The sequence below is a fragment of a genome, unplaced genomic scaffold, assembly GCF_019419815.1.
Source record: "Pyrus x bretschneideri cultivar Hongxiangsu unplaced genomic scaffold, Pyrus_bretschneideri_v1 Contig18, whole genome shotgun sequence".
NCBI classification, from domain to species: Eukaryota; Viridiplantae; Streptophyta; class Magnoliopsida; order Rosales; family Rosaceae; genus Pyrus; species Pyrus x bretschneideri.
Genome location: NW_025999479.1, coordinates 6,081,108 through 6,098,417, shown reverse-complemented (window position 1 = coordinate 6,098,417; position 17,310 = coordinate 6,081,108). Strand labels below are relative to the sequence as shown.

The window sequence follows — 17,310 nt, the reverse complement described above, 5'->3', positions numbered from 1 at the left end:
TTTAGTTAGGGAAGGGAAAGAAGACTGGCTTCCCAATGGAAATCCATCACAACTTTGCTTTCCATCCAGCTAATGGCAAGCTTTCAGTTAGGTCCTACCCAACAGTTTGTATTCTTCTTTCGCGCTTCTTCTTTCTTAGTTAATCCCCACGGCGTAATTAAATACTGTCACTTTCTTTATGAGATATTTTTTTAAATGTCATATGAACTTATACACAATTTTTAATTTTTAATTTTTCATATTAATTAAAATTTTAAACAATTTATCATATCAACTACGTTAAGTTTTCCATAAAAAATAAGTGCACATGACTTATATTAAGGGTTATTGCAGACTTTTGACCTCCTTTCCACAAATTCTTTACTTCTCCTTAGTACAAACTCTTTAATTTTGGTTAGTTAAAAGCATGTTGTATTCGTTTAAAAAGTTTAGTTATTGTGAACTACTAAAAAAGTACATTAAGCTCACTAATATAGAGTTGTGACTAATTGCAAGCTTTTAAGGTCCACAACATTTTCTTGATCCCAAAAACAATATATTGGAGGACCTCAATGACTATCTCTAAGGAATTCTAGGGTTTTTCTTTTTTTTTTTTTTATTTGTTGGTGGAAGGCAACTTTAGAAAGGGAGTGAGGTGTTGACATGCTGAAAACAAACCTAAACTTAAGTCTTGTACGATACACATGACTTATTTTGAATGGAAAATTTAACAAAGTTAGGATAAGCTGACAGGTTAATGATTTTGAAAGTTGACATGATTATTCGCTTAAAATTTTAGTTCATATGGCAAATTGAAAATTGTGTATAGGTTCATATGACATTTCAAACATCTTTCCTTTTCTTCATCTTAATTTTCCACTATGCTAGTCACCCTTGGCCTCCCTTTTGAGTGGGATGAAATAATTTTTTTTTTTTTATGGAGCTAAAAATATTTCAAAAATTTTTGGAACTGACACATGGATTATTCTCAAGTATCATTATGATATTTCAACATCTTAAAGATATTTTTCTAATGCATCCAACAAATGACACACTTTGGCCAATCGGGTCCCAACATGTAGCGTGAGCTTCCCTACACCCCATGGCCGGCTACTAGCTCATACAAATACCCAATCACATGTTCATTCTTTGGTAAGTTGTTTCAATACAATTCAATTCAAAATCTCCCTCTCTTCTCAAAGAAACTGATTTAGACATCCGAGGTTCATTGTTCAAATCCCACCCCTCTTACTAGGCAAGTGTCTTCGATGGTAACTAAAGATGTTTAATTTGTTTTGTAAGTACAATTTCGTCAAATCTGTAGTGGCATAATTTTGCTACCATAAATTGGTGCTTTCATTGAGAGCTTGATTCAAATCTCAAAGAAGCTCTTGCAATTCTTTTCGAATTTATACCTCTTTGAATTTTTCTAACACACCCAATCTGAGAATTTTTTTAATTCTTTGATTCACATGCCCTAGATAAAAGAAAACATTATTGGAAATTCTGAAACCACAACGAAAGGCACTCCCTACGTGCCCGAATTTGGACCAAAGAATGGAACTAACGGGGAGGTCCCGGCTCTGGCCTCACACTCTTCCGCTCCTTGTGGTGGAACACAGAGCCTGGGCGATTGCTTGGTACTGGTTCGATCCCACCCCATCTCCTTGTCCATTAACGATTAACAATTTAACACACTAGCGGTATCATTTGTCATTAAAAAAAAAATCATTAGGGTCGATATGGAGATCCACAAGTGAAGCTGCATTTTGATTATGCAAAATGTGTTATTTATGTGTATTTCCCACATAATAGTAACAAGTAAAGCTTAGAAGTTACAAGTAGGGTAAATTACACAAAACAACCTCAACTATGGGTTAAACCACAATCTCATACCTCATGTTTTAAAAATTACAATGTCATACCTCATCTTACAAATTTGTTACAATGTCAGACCTTTGTCAGTTTTTCTGTTAATTTTTATGTTAAATGCTCCCTAGCCCAACTCAATTAAAAAATTAATTAATTATTAAAAAATAAAGGCCAAATTTTTTTTGTGGTCCCTGTGGTGACACGACACTTTTAATGTAACCCACATGGTGAAAAAGTTGTTAATTAAACCCTCGTAGTGAGCCTTGTTAGCAATTGAGGTCCAATCCAAACTTATGTTAGTCTTCTGTTAAATAAACTCATGTGACTATTACATGGAAGGGTCAAATTCATCATTTCAATCCAAATTCATTGTATGTGGTGGACATCTAGTATGACTTAAAAAAAAAACAAAAACTTAAACGCAGTGAAAGTAAATCTATAAAACCATGTCAATAGCTAGGAGAAGAGGTGAATGGGAAGTCCCGCCTAATTTCTTAGGTATGACTTCGTTTGGTAATCCTAATACTTTTAATAAACTATTGTTTTTTTTTTTAATGCCAACGCGTCTTTGATCATGAGTTAAGAGACTTAGTCTTATTTGAATTTTAATTCTTGTATCAATTTGTACCAGTCTGCATACATGCCTTTCAATTTTGTCTTTAATTGGTAGTGTGGTTTGATGCAAGTTGTAGTCTTGCAGTACACAACCTTTCAATGCACCTTGGAGACCTCCTAAAATGACCTCTACAATATCATCAAAATGCTAAAAATCCTTGGAGACCTTCTGGAATGGCCCCAATGCAGAATATGCAAAATCAACAGATGAAAAAGCACAATACCTTGCAAAAAAATAAAAATAAAAATGATGAAGTGAAGGGAATTGATTTTGATTTGTGAAAAACTAGATTATTTGTTTATTTTGTGGAAAACATTTTTAATGACTTTTTGTTATGATGAGCCACAATATATTGTGGAAGACATACTTCTATCTTTATTTTTTTTTTCTTTTTTCTTTTTGGGTTGGATATATGCTTTTGTCATTAGTGTGCAAAATACATTATGGTATGAGAAATGATGAAGTTATTTTTTCTTTTGTCAATGGTTAATGTAAATTATCTCCACTTTGTTTCAATTTTCTTTGTGCACTGGAATCAGATGCCAACTCACTAAAGAAACAAGTGTATGTCATAACTCGCCTAGAAAGAACACACATATACGGTATACAAGTCATGCTAGATGTCCATGGAATAGGATGTAGTTTGGATTGAAATGATGAATTTGATTCATCCACGTGATAGTCACATGAGTTTATTCACCACAAGGGTTAAAGTGACGTGTCACACCACAGGGACCAAGAAAAAAAATTGACCAAAAATAAATATTAAATTATTTAAACATTTTTCCCAATAAATGTGGGACCCACCCCTACAAACTCACCACCCTAACCCTTCTTCCCCAGTCCACCTGTCTCCCCCAGTCCACCGTTCTCCCCTAACCTTTTTTCCTTCACCACCAAAACCAAAGCCCCTCCCAAACCCCCGCCCTTGTCCACCAATCACTACCTTCTCTCCCTGGACCACCCAGCTCGAATGGAGTCTCAGTGCACCACCCAGCTCAAACTCCTCTCTTACCTCCAATCACAAATCGTCCCCTCCACCTTTCTTGGACCCCAAACTCAACCCCACAAACCCGATTGAACTCATTCTCCCTTCGACCCCAGAACACTAGTGTAGCCGCCTCCTGTCCCCTGAGGAAGACGAACATGAAAAAGACGAAGAAGCCTTAAAGCCTTCCCGAGCTTCTCGCCACTCTAAGTCCTTGTGGGAATTCATTTCCTTCTCTAAAATAGTAGCCCAAGAACATGCTCACTGGAGCACCACCTTCATCGATTTCAAGATCTCCAAAGCCTTGCAGCAATAATCAATCCCCAGTGTCGTTGCCCAAGATGATGCTAGCTCTGAATTCGAATCTAAACCGGAATCCGACAAACAGGTCTATTGCTTGTTGATTTTATTGAACTTTTTCATTAAATCAGTTCAATTTATACAAATTTATTTAAAATAATCATTGTCGGTGTTGGGAATTTAGGAAGATTAGGAAGATTGTTGTCGTTGCCCAAAACTTCCCCAGTGTCGTTGCCCAAGATGATGCTAGCATGATTGTATGCGCAAAGATTGACAAACACACCACCGCGTGTTCGAAATATAAGGGAAAGAAAAAGATGGATGCACGTGGATTTGCTTGTGGCGGTGGCAAAGGAGTCAAAGGGGCGTAGCAACAGAGCCCACCCAGTTTGCAAAATTTCAGGATTTGATTTGTTTGAGTAAATTAAATTGGGGACCAAAATGGTAAAGTAATAGGTAGTCAATAATTTGGGCTGAAGAGCAGCAGGGAGAGAGGGTGGTGATTGGCAGGTGAGGTAGGTGACGGGGGAGTGAGTTCTGGTTTTGGTGGTGAAGGAAGGAAGGTTCAGCAAAGACGGATAGATTGAGGAAGAAGGGTGAGTTTGTAGTGGTGGGCTCCGCATTTTTTAATAAAAATATTAAAATATTAAAATGATTTAACTTTTAATTTGTTAATATTTAATTAATTTTTTGATCTAATTGGGCTAGGAAGTGGGTCTTGTCTCAAGTCACGTCAGCATTTAACAGAAAAATTAATAGAAAAATTGAAAGAAGTTTGATATTGCAACAAATTCGTAAAATGAGGTATGAGATTGTAATTTTTAAAATATAAGATATGAAATTGTGTTTTGACTCATAATTGAAGTAATTTTATGTAATTTACCCTTACAAGTATTATCTTTTAAGTGAATGCAAATGCTGCCCAACTCACCCGGTTGTATCTATACATCCCATGAGATTCTAAAAGCTTAGTAAGGTACTAAGGTTGGTGAGTGTGATTTTACAAGAGTGGAATATTGATAAGATTTTCCTTGCACCTAACTCCATGCCCTAAGATATCAGTGTTGTGTATAAAAATACCACATAGCAGCCTCTCTCTCTCTCTCTCCCTCTCTCTCTCTCTCAGAGTCAAGTGCTGCCCCTGAAGTGAAAGCCGTCCAATGAAAATTCGGCCTTATAAGATATCAATGTTGGGAAAGAATCGGATCTCTCCCTCCAAAATCCAAAAATCAAGTGATATGAGCTTTTGAAATTTGATCCAATGGCTAAAAACAGAGAAGTTAGTAAAAACTTTTAAAAGCTATAATAATTTTTAACCGTTGGATCAAATTTTAAAGACCCGAATTACTTGATCTTTGAGTTTTGGAAGAAGAGATCTAGAGAAAATCTATTTTCGATACAGCCAATATAAATTGATTGATATGGGATGCTGACTGGCCAGTAGTTCTACTGATGGACCCAATGATGTGGCTCTCACTTTACAGGCTGGGATTTTTGTTTTCAAACACCATTTTAAGGTCATTGTTTACTTTTATGGTGTTTATCCTCACTAGATTGTAATTATATCATTAGAGGCAATTATTTGTCTCAAATGTGTGATGAGTTTTGGCTCAACTGGTAAATAACTTTTAAATATGCACAGCAAGAATCCGAATCTGGCCATCCCTTTCCCTTAAATAACGTTGAGCTCTTTAAAATGATACTTTAGAAAGAAATAATCTTCTTAAAGTCATGAAAAATTTCGGTCCCAACTTAAGATCAGTTCTTTATAGGTATAAATTTCGCATTATAATAAGTTATAATTTTTTTTGGTCCCATCTTAAGGAAACACACCCAACGTGGTTATAATTTTTTTCTTAAGTTGGGTTTGATGCTCTCTTATAATTTTTTTCCTTATAGTTGGGGTTTGATGCTTTCTTTTTGCACAACTCAACACGAATAGTTTTAGTTAACTGATTTTTCATATTGATCTTGGGTGGCATGGCTAATTTGATAGAGAAAAATGAAAGGTATTCAGCACCCTTTATGTACACAACGAGGCCTTAGACATATTTGTTCTGAGTGCTTCGGAAAATTAACTTTTAAATTTTGCAACGAAAAATTAATAGATCTGCATCACTTCTATTTTATATGAAGCTCATACAATTGATTAGGACGAAACATTATAGTTGGACCGCATCGTACCGTTTTAAGTTTTCTTTAAGACTCGTATGAAGAAGGATAATGTTAGAAAGACTAAATTTGTCGACAAAATTTACAAAGTAAATAACGTATCACCAATTAAAAAATAAGCACGTTTATTAATGTTTAAGTAATAATTCAATCATCAATTTTTAAATCATTTATTTTACAAATTTTTTGTACAAATTTAATCTCTATAATATTACTCTACCAGAATGCTTTGTAATACTCTTCTGACAAACTTACTAAAGCTAGTTGGCACTCGCACAAAATTGACAATCGGCTACATAGGCCCATAGCATAAATGACGATTTTGATTCATGCCACGTGGCTGATCCGACGCCAATCAAAAGCCTTGTCGTTTTTTGGATTATAGTGGTGTCGGGCCATATACATTGACAAGAAGGGTGTGGAAATGTAGGACCCAACAGAAACCTGCCAATTTGACGATTTGAGTGACTGAGAACTACGAGACTAACAACTCCGTCCTACTCTTGCCAGTTGCCACAGTGGGAGACTCCATCTTGAGTTGGCTTTTGGAATTTAATTTCAGAAAATTTGACCAAATACTTTTCTTTTCTCTCAAATTAACCCAATTAAAGTCTTCTAAAATAATACAATAGTAAGGTTTGGACAATACTTTCCTTTTCATTTATTTTGATTCATGCCACGTGGCTCATCACTTATTTCTTGTTTCATATGGATAATTGAACAATTTCCAAATCAAATGAATTTTCTTTAGATGATGGACAAGGGGAACAAACGTTTTTTTTACTATAATGAGTTTATGAATATATATTGATGAGACAACATATGGAATATAGTGTATAAGAGTGTTCTTCAATGAAAGGTTGTTTCTTAAATTTTAATATTTTCGAATTTTACATGATTTTACAATATTTTAATATCACTACACCATGATAGTATCTTATTTTAAATATTTTTACAAAGACATTATTTTATATTTTAAAATACCAATGGAAGTTATTTAGGGTAACTTTATTTGAACTCATAAAAGTACTAAGTTAACCCAAAGCCATTTTAATTCAAAGATACGAAGATAGACCATGATAGTATCTTATTTTAAATATTTTTACAAAGACATTATTTTATATTTTAAAATGCCAATGGAAGTTATTTAGGGTAACTTTATTTGAACTCATAAAAGTACTAAGTTAACCCAAAGCCATTTTAATTCAAAGATACGATGTTAAGTACCGATTCTTATAATACTGTTCGGGTAGTTGATAAGCTAATCCTATGATTGTCTATTTTCTGGGTTGTCCACCTAAACCGCAGGTCGTTATAGATACAATAACAAAACTATTTAAAAAAATTTCACTAGAAAGAACAGAGTTCTAAGATTTCATGTTCTAATGAAAAACAGAGATAAGGTGATCAGATTGTCGGAGGAAGGAATGGTAGAGCTACAGAAATAAATTCCTCATCTACCAAATATGAAATCGAGCAGGGAGAGATCTGAACATTCATCGGAAACAATTGAATGTGTAGGGTAGGGTTAGCTGAAACCTAGTATAAGCTGTTGTTAATGTGAAGGAATTAGCATTATTTTTGTTTACTAAGCTGTTGTTAAAGTTTTGGTGTGCAGCAGTATTGTAGTGGAAAAATAGAGTTGCACATCAAAGAGATAATAACATAAAATAAATTTTATATGGTTTGATTCTCATATTATTGAACTATATATTTTGTAATAAAGCTCAACACCTAGTAATAAGTGATTATATTAGGGACAATATCGGTGATATTGGTTGATGGTTATGTTGGGCCTAAAAAGTTTATCATGGTATCAGAGTATGTTATTCTTCCGACATGACTTGAGTTCAATTCCTTGATCTTGAATTAGCTTCCTTAAGTTGAGATTTCAAAAAGTTATGCTAGCTCCAGCTTAAGGGTATCAATGAATACTTGGACCTTCAAAAATATGTGTCGGCTCTGGTTAATGAATTATCACCGGGCCCTCGAAAATTTGTGGTAACTCTGGCCCAATAAATTAACCAGTTTCAGATGTGGGAATTGGCTTCTCATGTGACCATATGTGGGATCACTCGTGAGGGGACGTGTTGGAGAATAGAGTCTCACATCGGGAATGATATATAACAAAGTAATATACAATTTATCTTCTAATATTGCCCAAGCTTTTGTGATAAATCCTACACCTATTAATGAATGATTAAATTAAGATATCGATAATGTTAGGTGTGAATCACGTTGAGTCTGAAATGTTTATCATGTATAGATGCTAATTTATATTTTAGTTTACATTTACATTTACATTTCAAGTTGGAATCAACTTCTTTGAAAAGAATAAAACAAAAACCAACAAAATACAACTAAAAGTTCACTTAAATAGACCAGCTACCCTCAAAACTAAAACTTAATTACACCTAAGACCAAAACCTAATTAGTTCTCCAGTATCATTGCTTCCATATTGAGATCCAAAAGCAGCAACATCAACTTGCATAGACTTTAGAATTGAGTCGTCATATATATGATTCTCTTCATGTAAGAAGCCAATCACCATAAAATTGATTCAAAATATTCTCATCTTCCAACACACTTTTCTGGAGTGATGCTGCAAATACGTTCCTCCGTCTCCAGCTTTTTCTTTTCATCTTTTACATATCCATATTAAAATTACTTCACTGGTTGTGCATATTATACTCGATTTTTATTACATAATTAAATGCCTAATTTGTGCAACCCTCCATGTGCAGAATCATCAGATCATATAATCGCAATTTTCATCAAAATGAATACTTGCATAATACTCTTAAAAAATAAGCAGAAGTTATAGTTCTAATTTATTTATTTTTTTTAAATACCAATTAATTATGACACAAGATATTCAAAAGTTGTAGTTATGTGAAATTTTCGTCATCATCTGGATTGTAGGCATGTAATTAAGGAATGAAATTGATAATTTGAACGACTTATTTCCATCAGAATAAATACATCTTCATGAAATGTTTAATTTTGTCATGCTCCTCTTTCTACCTTATACCATTAAATAAAAAAGAACAAAGAAGAAAGAACATAAAGAAATTTTTTTTTGGTGTTTTGTTTTCTGTTTTGAGGGTACTTCGATAAATCGACATGAGGTTTTGACTATAAATAATAATGATAATATTTTTCAATTTAAGAGTTAAATTTCGACTATAAATGATAAATTCTCGTAATGAACATGGTCCTTTTCAATATAATCGAATAGAACGCTTTGATTGTCGGCATCCACTTGGGCTGTATATCCAATAATTTGGGAATAATTTTGGGCTGTCAGATTGTTGACATTTCACCTATGTAGCTGCTCCTGAATGACTTACTATTGGTCATGCATTAATTTCTTTTATCATTTTGTTGAGCGAGGGAATGAAATGAATAACAATGGAGCAAAACTATAAAAATGTATTTCTTTCTCAATCATTTATTCAGGATGCAGATTTTGTTCTCCGAAAAAATAAATAAATAATCAATTTCTGCCAGTATATTACAAATATTGTTGAAAGATAAAGAGTGCAATATCTTTCAGCTATACATGCATCTGAATTTTATGATGTTCATTTGTTTGATATTTCATTTTAAAAGAGTCGAGTGGAAACATATGAACCATATGTGCTGAGGATTAAATTTTGTAAGAAAGCAGATTTTGAAGCCTCACACATAAAAGATACATTTGTACATGCAACTGTTTCGATCCATAAAAGATACATTGTAATATGTGCACTTGACAAGAAATTTTGGTATACTTTGATGCAAAAGCATGAAATTTTTAACGTCTCTCATCTTTGTATTTAGGGTTTACGGTTAGGGTTAGGGTTTATGTTACTCAATGCAAGCCATGCATGCATATACAGTACTCCACAACAAACTATGATATCTATAAAGGTAGACTGTTCACTATTGATATCTAAAGCCTTTCTAGATATAGTAAGGTCTTGATAAATTAATGTTCGACAAAGTAATACCATTGGTTAAATAATAAAATCTTCTAGTCCTAACTCGGGCCAGGTACTAAAATAATAACGTCGCTAAATGCATAAGACATTAATTTTTTTCTGAGAAATCCTTAGAGACCTCACAAATATATAAAATGATAAAGAAATGCATCAAAGAAATAGCACTAAATTCATGATGATACTTCGAAATTTTTTACTTGGCAACGTCTATTTATTCTATTCCGCTATTTCTCAAAATACAGTCGTTTGCATTTTCTTTGTACGTCCTAATCTGAACTGACCTTATCTCTATTTTTTTGCAATACTTACACATACATTTGGTATATTTTATTTCATTTGTAGCAAGTACGTATTCAAGGTTACTACCGCTCGAAAGGCCCTTTTGGAGAAATACTTGATCTTTTACATTTGCTAGATTTACTTATCCCTTTAATTAGTATCCCAAATGTAATTCTTGATGAGTAACAATATGTGTTTGTAATTTGATTATAGTTGTTCTTTATATATCCGCGTTGGATTTATTTGTTTCTCTCCTGGGTTTGGGCGGTGATTTCTGTTTGTTCATGTTTTAGATTTCAATTTTTGCTATCGAGGGTTTTGGGTTTTTTCTCAACATATTGGAAATCCGCAGGCAGGAAAATCTCCAGCAAAAGGCGTTGGCGAGGTGTCGGAGTTGGCAACGAGGTTGATTTGGGCGACAATGCGTTGCAGTTGCAAACGATCTAGGAGAGATGGGATTATAAGGGGTCTTAGCAATCCCATGCTGGAGCACCAGATCATAGTCTTGTGTTAGCAAGGACTCTAGTCCGAGCAAGTCCCAGCTAATCTCATTTCCTTTAATCCAAACTGACACCAAACATGAGACTATTGTCTTACTTAAGCCAGTCCCACTTTAATAACACGTAACAAACGGGGCCTTTTAGTACCAAGGGGATTTAAGAAAGATCACAGGTCTTAAAACCCACTACATTAACTAGATTTAATTTACATTCAAATGCAGTATTGCTAGCTCTGAAGTACCTGAAATACATTTGCCTCTAATTAACTATGTCAGAATGTTTTCTTCCGTTGAAGTTAATCTAGTTAATGCCAAAACAAGTTCTCTATAATTAAGCTTTGAGGAGCTGAGCTACGCTAATAATTCAAAGGACTAAAGTGGTAGTCCTGTTTATTCCAAAGCAAATCACATCAAATATATTCATGGTTGTTCCATTATTTTGACTTTGGCTTTAGGTAGCCCAGCAGCATTTCGATCATTTTAGTTTTGCCGGTACTTAGGGTGGCGAGATTTGACTAACCAACAACGTTAAGGCTTATGTAATAGGCTTCTAATAACAAAATTTCAACGAAAGCTGAGAACCATGTATGTATAATTTTTATAGGAGTGGTTGACATGATGTTCAAATTGAAAGGTTGGTGCTTGACTGAGTCCCAAAAAATGAATGGCTCTAATGAAGAAATGACCTTGTAGGGTGTGCTATTTAATGGGTGGTTAGCAAGTGCCATATTAACTTGTTAACCAATTTAATGGGTGGTTAGCAAGTGCCATATTAACTTGCTAAAATTGGTTAACGTTGAATTACTCATGTATATTGGTATATGCACACACATATATATGGCAAGCTATGTTCTTTTGCCAGACTTATATTACGAGACTTAGGTTTCTTTTGAAAGAATTGTTCTCAAGCTCAACCCTATTCACATAGGCCACATTCTTGCCTGTTTTTCTAACTCTTGGATTTAGTAACTAAATCGCAATTTAAGGGATAAAAAACGAAAAAGTGCAGGAGAAGAAAATGGGAGTGTGAACTCACTACCCTTCACACAAAAAAAAATCTCTTTCTATTTAGCTTAAAAGATACGGGCTTCCTTAGTAATGAATTTCTGCACAATAATGTTATTTGATTGTAGAATCTGTGTACATTCGAATCTATCTTTTATTCTTTCAGTTTATCAATTAAGATAACAATTATATATATATATATATAAAGTATTGAGAATGAATCCCACATTGAGAGGAGAAAGAATTTTGCATGGAGTTATAAGTAAGTCAGGCTAATCCTCATATTGCCAATTAGTTTTATGGTGGAACTTCAATTTTCTTCATGGTATTAGAGTAGGTTGTTCCACATCACCAGATTTGTGTTGTCTATGTGTTAGGCTTGAAAATTTGTCACACGTGATGAGGCGCATTGAGAATGAATTCCACATTTATGAGAGAAGAGACCTTACATGAGCTTATATGTAAGTTGGCTACTCCTCGTACTGCCAATTATTTTTATGGTGAAATTTCAATTTTCTTCATCACCTTATGATTAAAATGGCAAAGTCCAATGATCACAGAAAGCGCAAGTAAATAGTTTTGAAATATTGTAAACATTTTAGAATTGCATGCCTACATTATAAACCTCTCGTGCATGTCTATTGGTAGTTAATTAGAAAATCAACTGGCTCTTGGCTAACAGTACTTTCTTCATTCACGTTAGAAGAAGTATCGAGTTCTAATACTCTCCCCAATATCTGCCAAAAACAAAAAAAAAAAACATGACAACTATGGACTCGCGCAAAAAATCAACACACACACATAGCTCACTAATGGAATTAACATGGCTATTCAATGAAGGAGGGGGAGTTTCTCCTCAAGATGCGTCGTTACTGATTCACAGAATTCTTTGAAGAGATAATCTTTACAAAATGATTTATAATATGAACAGTTCTAATCATAACATGAAATTTTGTGAATCGGTCAAAAAGTATCTTGAGGAGGAACTCCTTCTCAATCTTAAGGAGCCAATCTTTCATCCTAACTAATCTGTCTAAACGCTCTCAAGTGTGTTCTCAATTGAATTATCCTATATATATATAGGAATGTCGGTTAAGAATTATTGTGAGTATCAATAACTTGTCAATTAAATCTCAAGTAACTTATTATTTGACTTGATATTTTAGTGATATTGCAGCCTAAAATGGCTAGAATTATAGTCTTAACTCTGATTAACAAATTGTGTAATCCCTATTTGGTGAGACTTGATATGGTAGGACAACAATTTGATCTAATAGTGATTTGGTGTATCTTTCTATTCACTATAACAGGTGGTTTCTAATCACAGTGTATAGGATTGGCCATGCTCTCACATATGTGTTCTAAGTTCTAACATGTGTTACAAGAATATATAGTTTGGAAATAGTAGAAAACATTCTTATGCATGCGCCGATGTCTCTTCCACATATAAATTAATTGTAATTGGTTTATTAAATCTGTGATCCTAATGTCTTATTGTTACTATGATTTCAAAATATATCTTACATGTCGAACATGCTTATTGCAATATTATCCCAGTAAGAGCAATAGTACTCAATCAGGTAGTAACTAGAAACAACTGTGAAGTGCGGGGCATTGATTCTAACATCTTGTCGTGGGGTCTGGAATTTGAGCTATGAAAGTGCAGATTTAATTAGCACCCGACCCTAATTCATTGTATTTTTCCAGATTTTCGACGAGCATGGACAGCCCCACATGCTCATGTCCTTTTTTTTGGACGTAAGAAATTATCAAGTTTGAAAGAAAGATACCAACCATTTGTTTTCGTTGTGAGGCTGCAGCTGAACCTGTGTTAATTGCATGTTTTGATATTTCCATGTAGGAATGGATAAGAAGGTAAGGTTACCTAGCTGGAGCTGGCTTGACAAGTTCTATCGATTTTGCATCATTGTGATGCTTATGGAATAACCACCTTAATTATAGTCATAAGCTTTTATTTGGATGGTTTTTGATAAACCTATTATTCCTACATGTACTCCAGGTCAGCAATTAATCTACATCCCTGCAATTTGAATCACCTAAGTCTTGCCCACCAAGTCAAAGTCACAGTTTGGATAACTCAAGGACTCTTCACCAGATAGAGAACCAACGCAGTCCTATCTCTTCTTAGACTCTATCAGTTTATATTTGTAATTTGAATTCACTTGTAATCCGTCATACGTTTATAATGTAACAGACTTATCTTGTAATCTCTATATAATGAAGTCAAAACCTTACTCATCATTAACTGAGTTGAGCTTATGCAATCAGTCTTTACAACCCTAGCTTAAATTCTTTCATGGTATCACACAACTAAAGTCTAACGACATAAACTAATTTTTTTCCCCCTCTCACATGGCTTCTCAATCTTCCTCTCCCATTCCCCTACCAAATGCCTCCAATTTCCTCATGATCAAACTTGATCGTACCACTTACCCACTCTGGCAAGCCCAGATGCTACCTCTCCTCCGAAGTAGAAACCTTGTTTCATTTGTAGATGGAACCAGTCAGTGTACTCCAGCATTTCTAAAAGATATGGATGGCAACATCACTGACACATTCAACCCTGACTTTGACACCTAGATACAACAGGATGCCACTCTTATGTCCTAGATCAACTTTTCAGTTCACCCCACCATACTTGTTGCTTTAATTGGGAAAACTAGCTCCCATTTTGCTTGGACAACACTACATAATCGAGATGCTTCTCAGTTAACCGATCGCCTCCTTCAGCTTCGAAGTGAGTTGATGAATACTCACAGAGGTGATTATTTCATTTCTGAATTTTTGGATAAAACTAATTGTCTAGCAGATACCGTCTATCTTTCTGGTGCTTATGTTTCAGACTGTGACATCGTCACAATTATTCTTGATAATGTTAGCCCTGCTTATGAAAGCACGGTTGCCTTCGCCCAAGCTCGTGACGAGGCAATCACCTACAGTGCTTTGGAAGCACTTCTTCTTGGCGCTGAAAGAGGACAGAAAATACATTTTGCATTTACTGCTGACACCGGACCTACTGCCTTTGCTGTAGTTCACAATGGCGGTCGTGCACCTGTTGGTTTTCGAGGACGCGGATCTTCTTCTGGGTTCCGAGGTCGCAACAGTCCTAATGGTGATCGTGACTCTTCCTACCGACCATACAACTTACCAGGCTCACATTATGGGCCTCATTAAGGATTATACCAAGGATCTCACTCTCGCTAACCTGATGGTCTTCTTGGTAATGCTTCCTCTCAAAGTCATTTTCCTACTGGTCAGATTCAATGCCAAATCTATAATAGATATGGCTATCCAGCAATTGATTGTTTCAATCGTCTAAACATGTCTTATGAGGGGCGTGTTCCAGCACCAAAACTTCAAGCATATGCTGCTGGTGTTCCACCTGCATCTGCTAATGCTCCAGCTATCCAAAATTGCCTTTTCGATTCCGGAGCCAATGCTCACATAACAAATGATCCAGCCCAAGTGTGCAATCCTCGTCCTTACAATGGCACTGATCAAGTGAATGGCGTAGGCGGAGGAACATGTTTGAAAATTTCTCATGTTGGTAACACTTTCATTCGGACACCCCAAGCCAATTTTCACCTATCAAACACACTACTTTGCCCTAATGCATCCATAAATGTTATTTCCATTCATAGATTTACCAATGATAATAATTGTTCCCTAACTTTATACCCAAACTCATATCATATTTAGGATCTTCACATGGGGAAGATGTTTTTCCACGGTCATAGTAGAAATGGATTCTTACCTTTCTCCACTGTTTCGTCATGCAATAAAGGAGTCTCTACATTCATAGGTACAAGAGTATCCAACTCTATTTGGCACTCTAGATTAGGTCATCCGTTGATGTGTTATAAACTAGCACACAAATTAAACCCTCTTATTAACAATTGTAGTAAAGATGTAAGTAGGGATTGTTCTAGGCCAGGGATTAAGAGTGATTGCTAATCTACTTAAAATTGACTCAAAAACACAAAACTAGGCTTTAAAACACTTAACTAGATTCAAAGAACTCAAAACAAACTAAAAAGACTCAAAACAACACAAAACAACCAAAAAGACTCAAAACAGACTCTAGGACTTACTTTGGACGAAAATTGAATTGGTTTTGACTTAAAACACTTAAAAACACAAATTAGGATAGACTCTAACTAATTTGACACAACAAAGTAAGAGGGATTGGGTTTTTGGCGAATTTAAAGTTTAAACAAACAGATTTGAATAACAAACTAAAGGAATACGAATTTGGTGAATTAATGGGTGACAAGCTAGCTAATGGGTCCTTCTCTACACATGACACACTTGCATACAAATTGATTTCCAGTTGCTTTTTCAATAAACCAAGAATCTCGACGCCCCAGATTAACCGTGACATTACTAATTAACCCTCAGATTTTCCTTAAGTCATTCATTGAATTCGACGGACAACGCATCGGCAACCAAATTATTCTTCCCAAGTTCCCTACATGAACTACATAATAGAGACACAAGCAAAGATCATTAAGCCTTGTGAAAATCATAAGCATTGACAAGGCATTCGTAACTATGACATCATGATACTTATGCCAGGAATTCAACTTAACACGATCATGACCAGCGACCTTCAATACTTATGAATATAAGTTTGTAACGATTATGTGAAACTCCCTTATATTCTAGCATCAAATTCATGCATGCAAACTAAGTAGGCCTCCCTAATCAACATACAAGAATAAGTTCTTAATCCAACAGTTAAGTAAATTGCATTCACGATTTGTGAAATCACAACTGGAATTAATCAATTCATATTGCAAATATAATCATGGTTTCAAAGTCTCCTCTAGCCAAAATGAAATTAGTTCCTCATGTTCACAACAAAACAAAGAAAACTTAAATTAAACATTGAAAACAAAAGATGGATTACACCTAAGAACGCTCCAACAATCCAATCTTGAATGGCAAGCACGTCCCAAGGTCCTTCTTCTTCTTCATTATTGCGGCACAAGGTGTGGGTTAAGGTTTGAGTGATGATTTTTATGAAAGAATGGCTGAAATTGTGAATTATAGTGAATGGATCCCCCAAAAGCTGCGGCAAGGCTCTTATTTATATGGGAAGGAAAGGGCATGGCTGGGAATTAAATTGGGAAAGGTTGAAGACTCCAAATCCTCCAAGAAAAAAGTAATAAATTAGAATCCTAAGAGAAAAGGGATGGAAATCTGCGGCAAGCCTAGAAAGCAAAGGAAAAGGGGATGCCTTGCACGGCAAGGAAGGGAAAGGAAGGGAAAGGGTACGACATCCCTCTTTGACTGGGATTAGGGCTTCTAGAACTTATATTTAAGTGTCCTAAATTAATTAGGAACTCTCCTTGCAGCTGGGAAATAAGTAGGAAAAGATTAGGATTGACTAAGTCAAAATAAAGAAGTTTGACTCATGTTTCCTTCTTTGTAATTGATTCCTTTTCTTCCAAGTCTTGAATTAATTTCTTCCATCTCTTTAGCAGATTCTTTACCGTTCTTGAACTTCAATTTCATCCATTCACCTTGCTCCATGCATATGCTATCCATTCCAAGTCCAAAACTGCTCCAAAATGCACCAAAATGCACTTTCTT

The 17,310-nt window shown here is 35.0% G+C and overlaps 1 long non-coding RNA gene across 1 annotated transcript; it reads left to right on the top strand.

Moving 5' to 3' along the window:
- The first annotated feature begins 2,732 nt into the window (after window positions 1–2,732).
- LOC125476218 lies at window positions 2,733–4,415 on the top strand. The gene is made up of 2 exons (XR_007257533.1): window positions 2,733–3,843; window positions 3,940–4,415. It is a non-coding gene; the product is annotated as an uncharacterized LOC125476218 (long non-coding RNA).
- The last annotated feature ends 12,895 nt before the right edge of the window (window positions 4,416–17,310 follow it).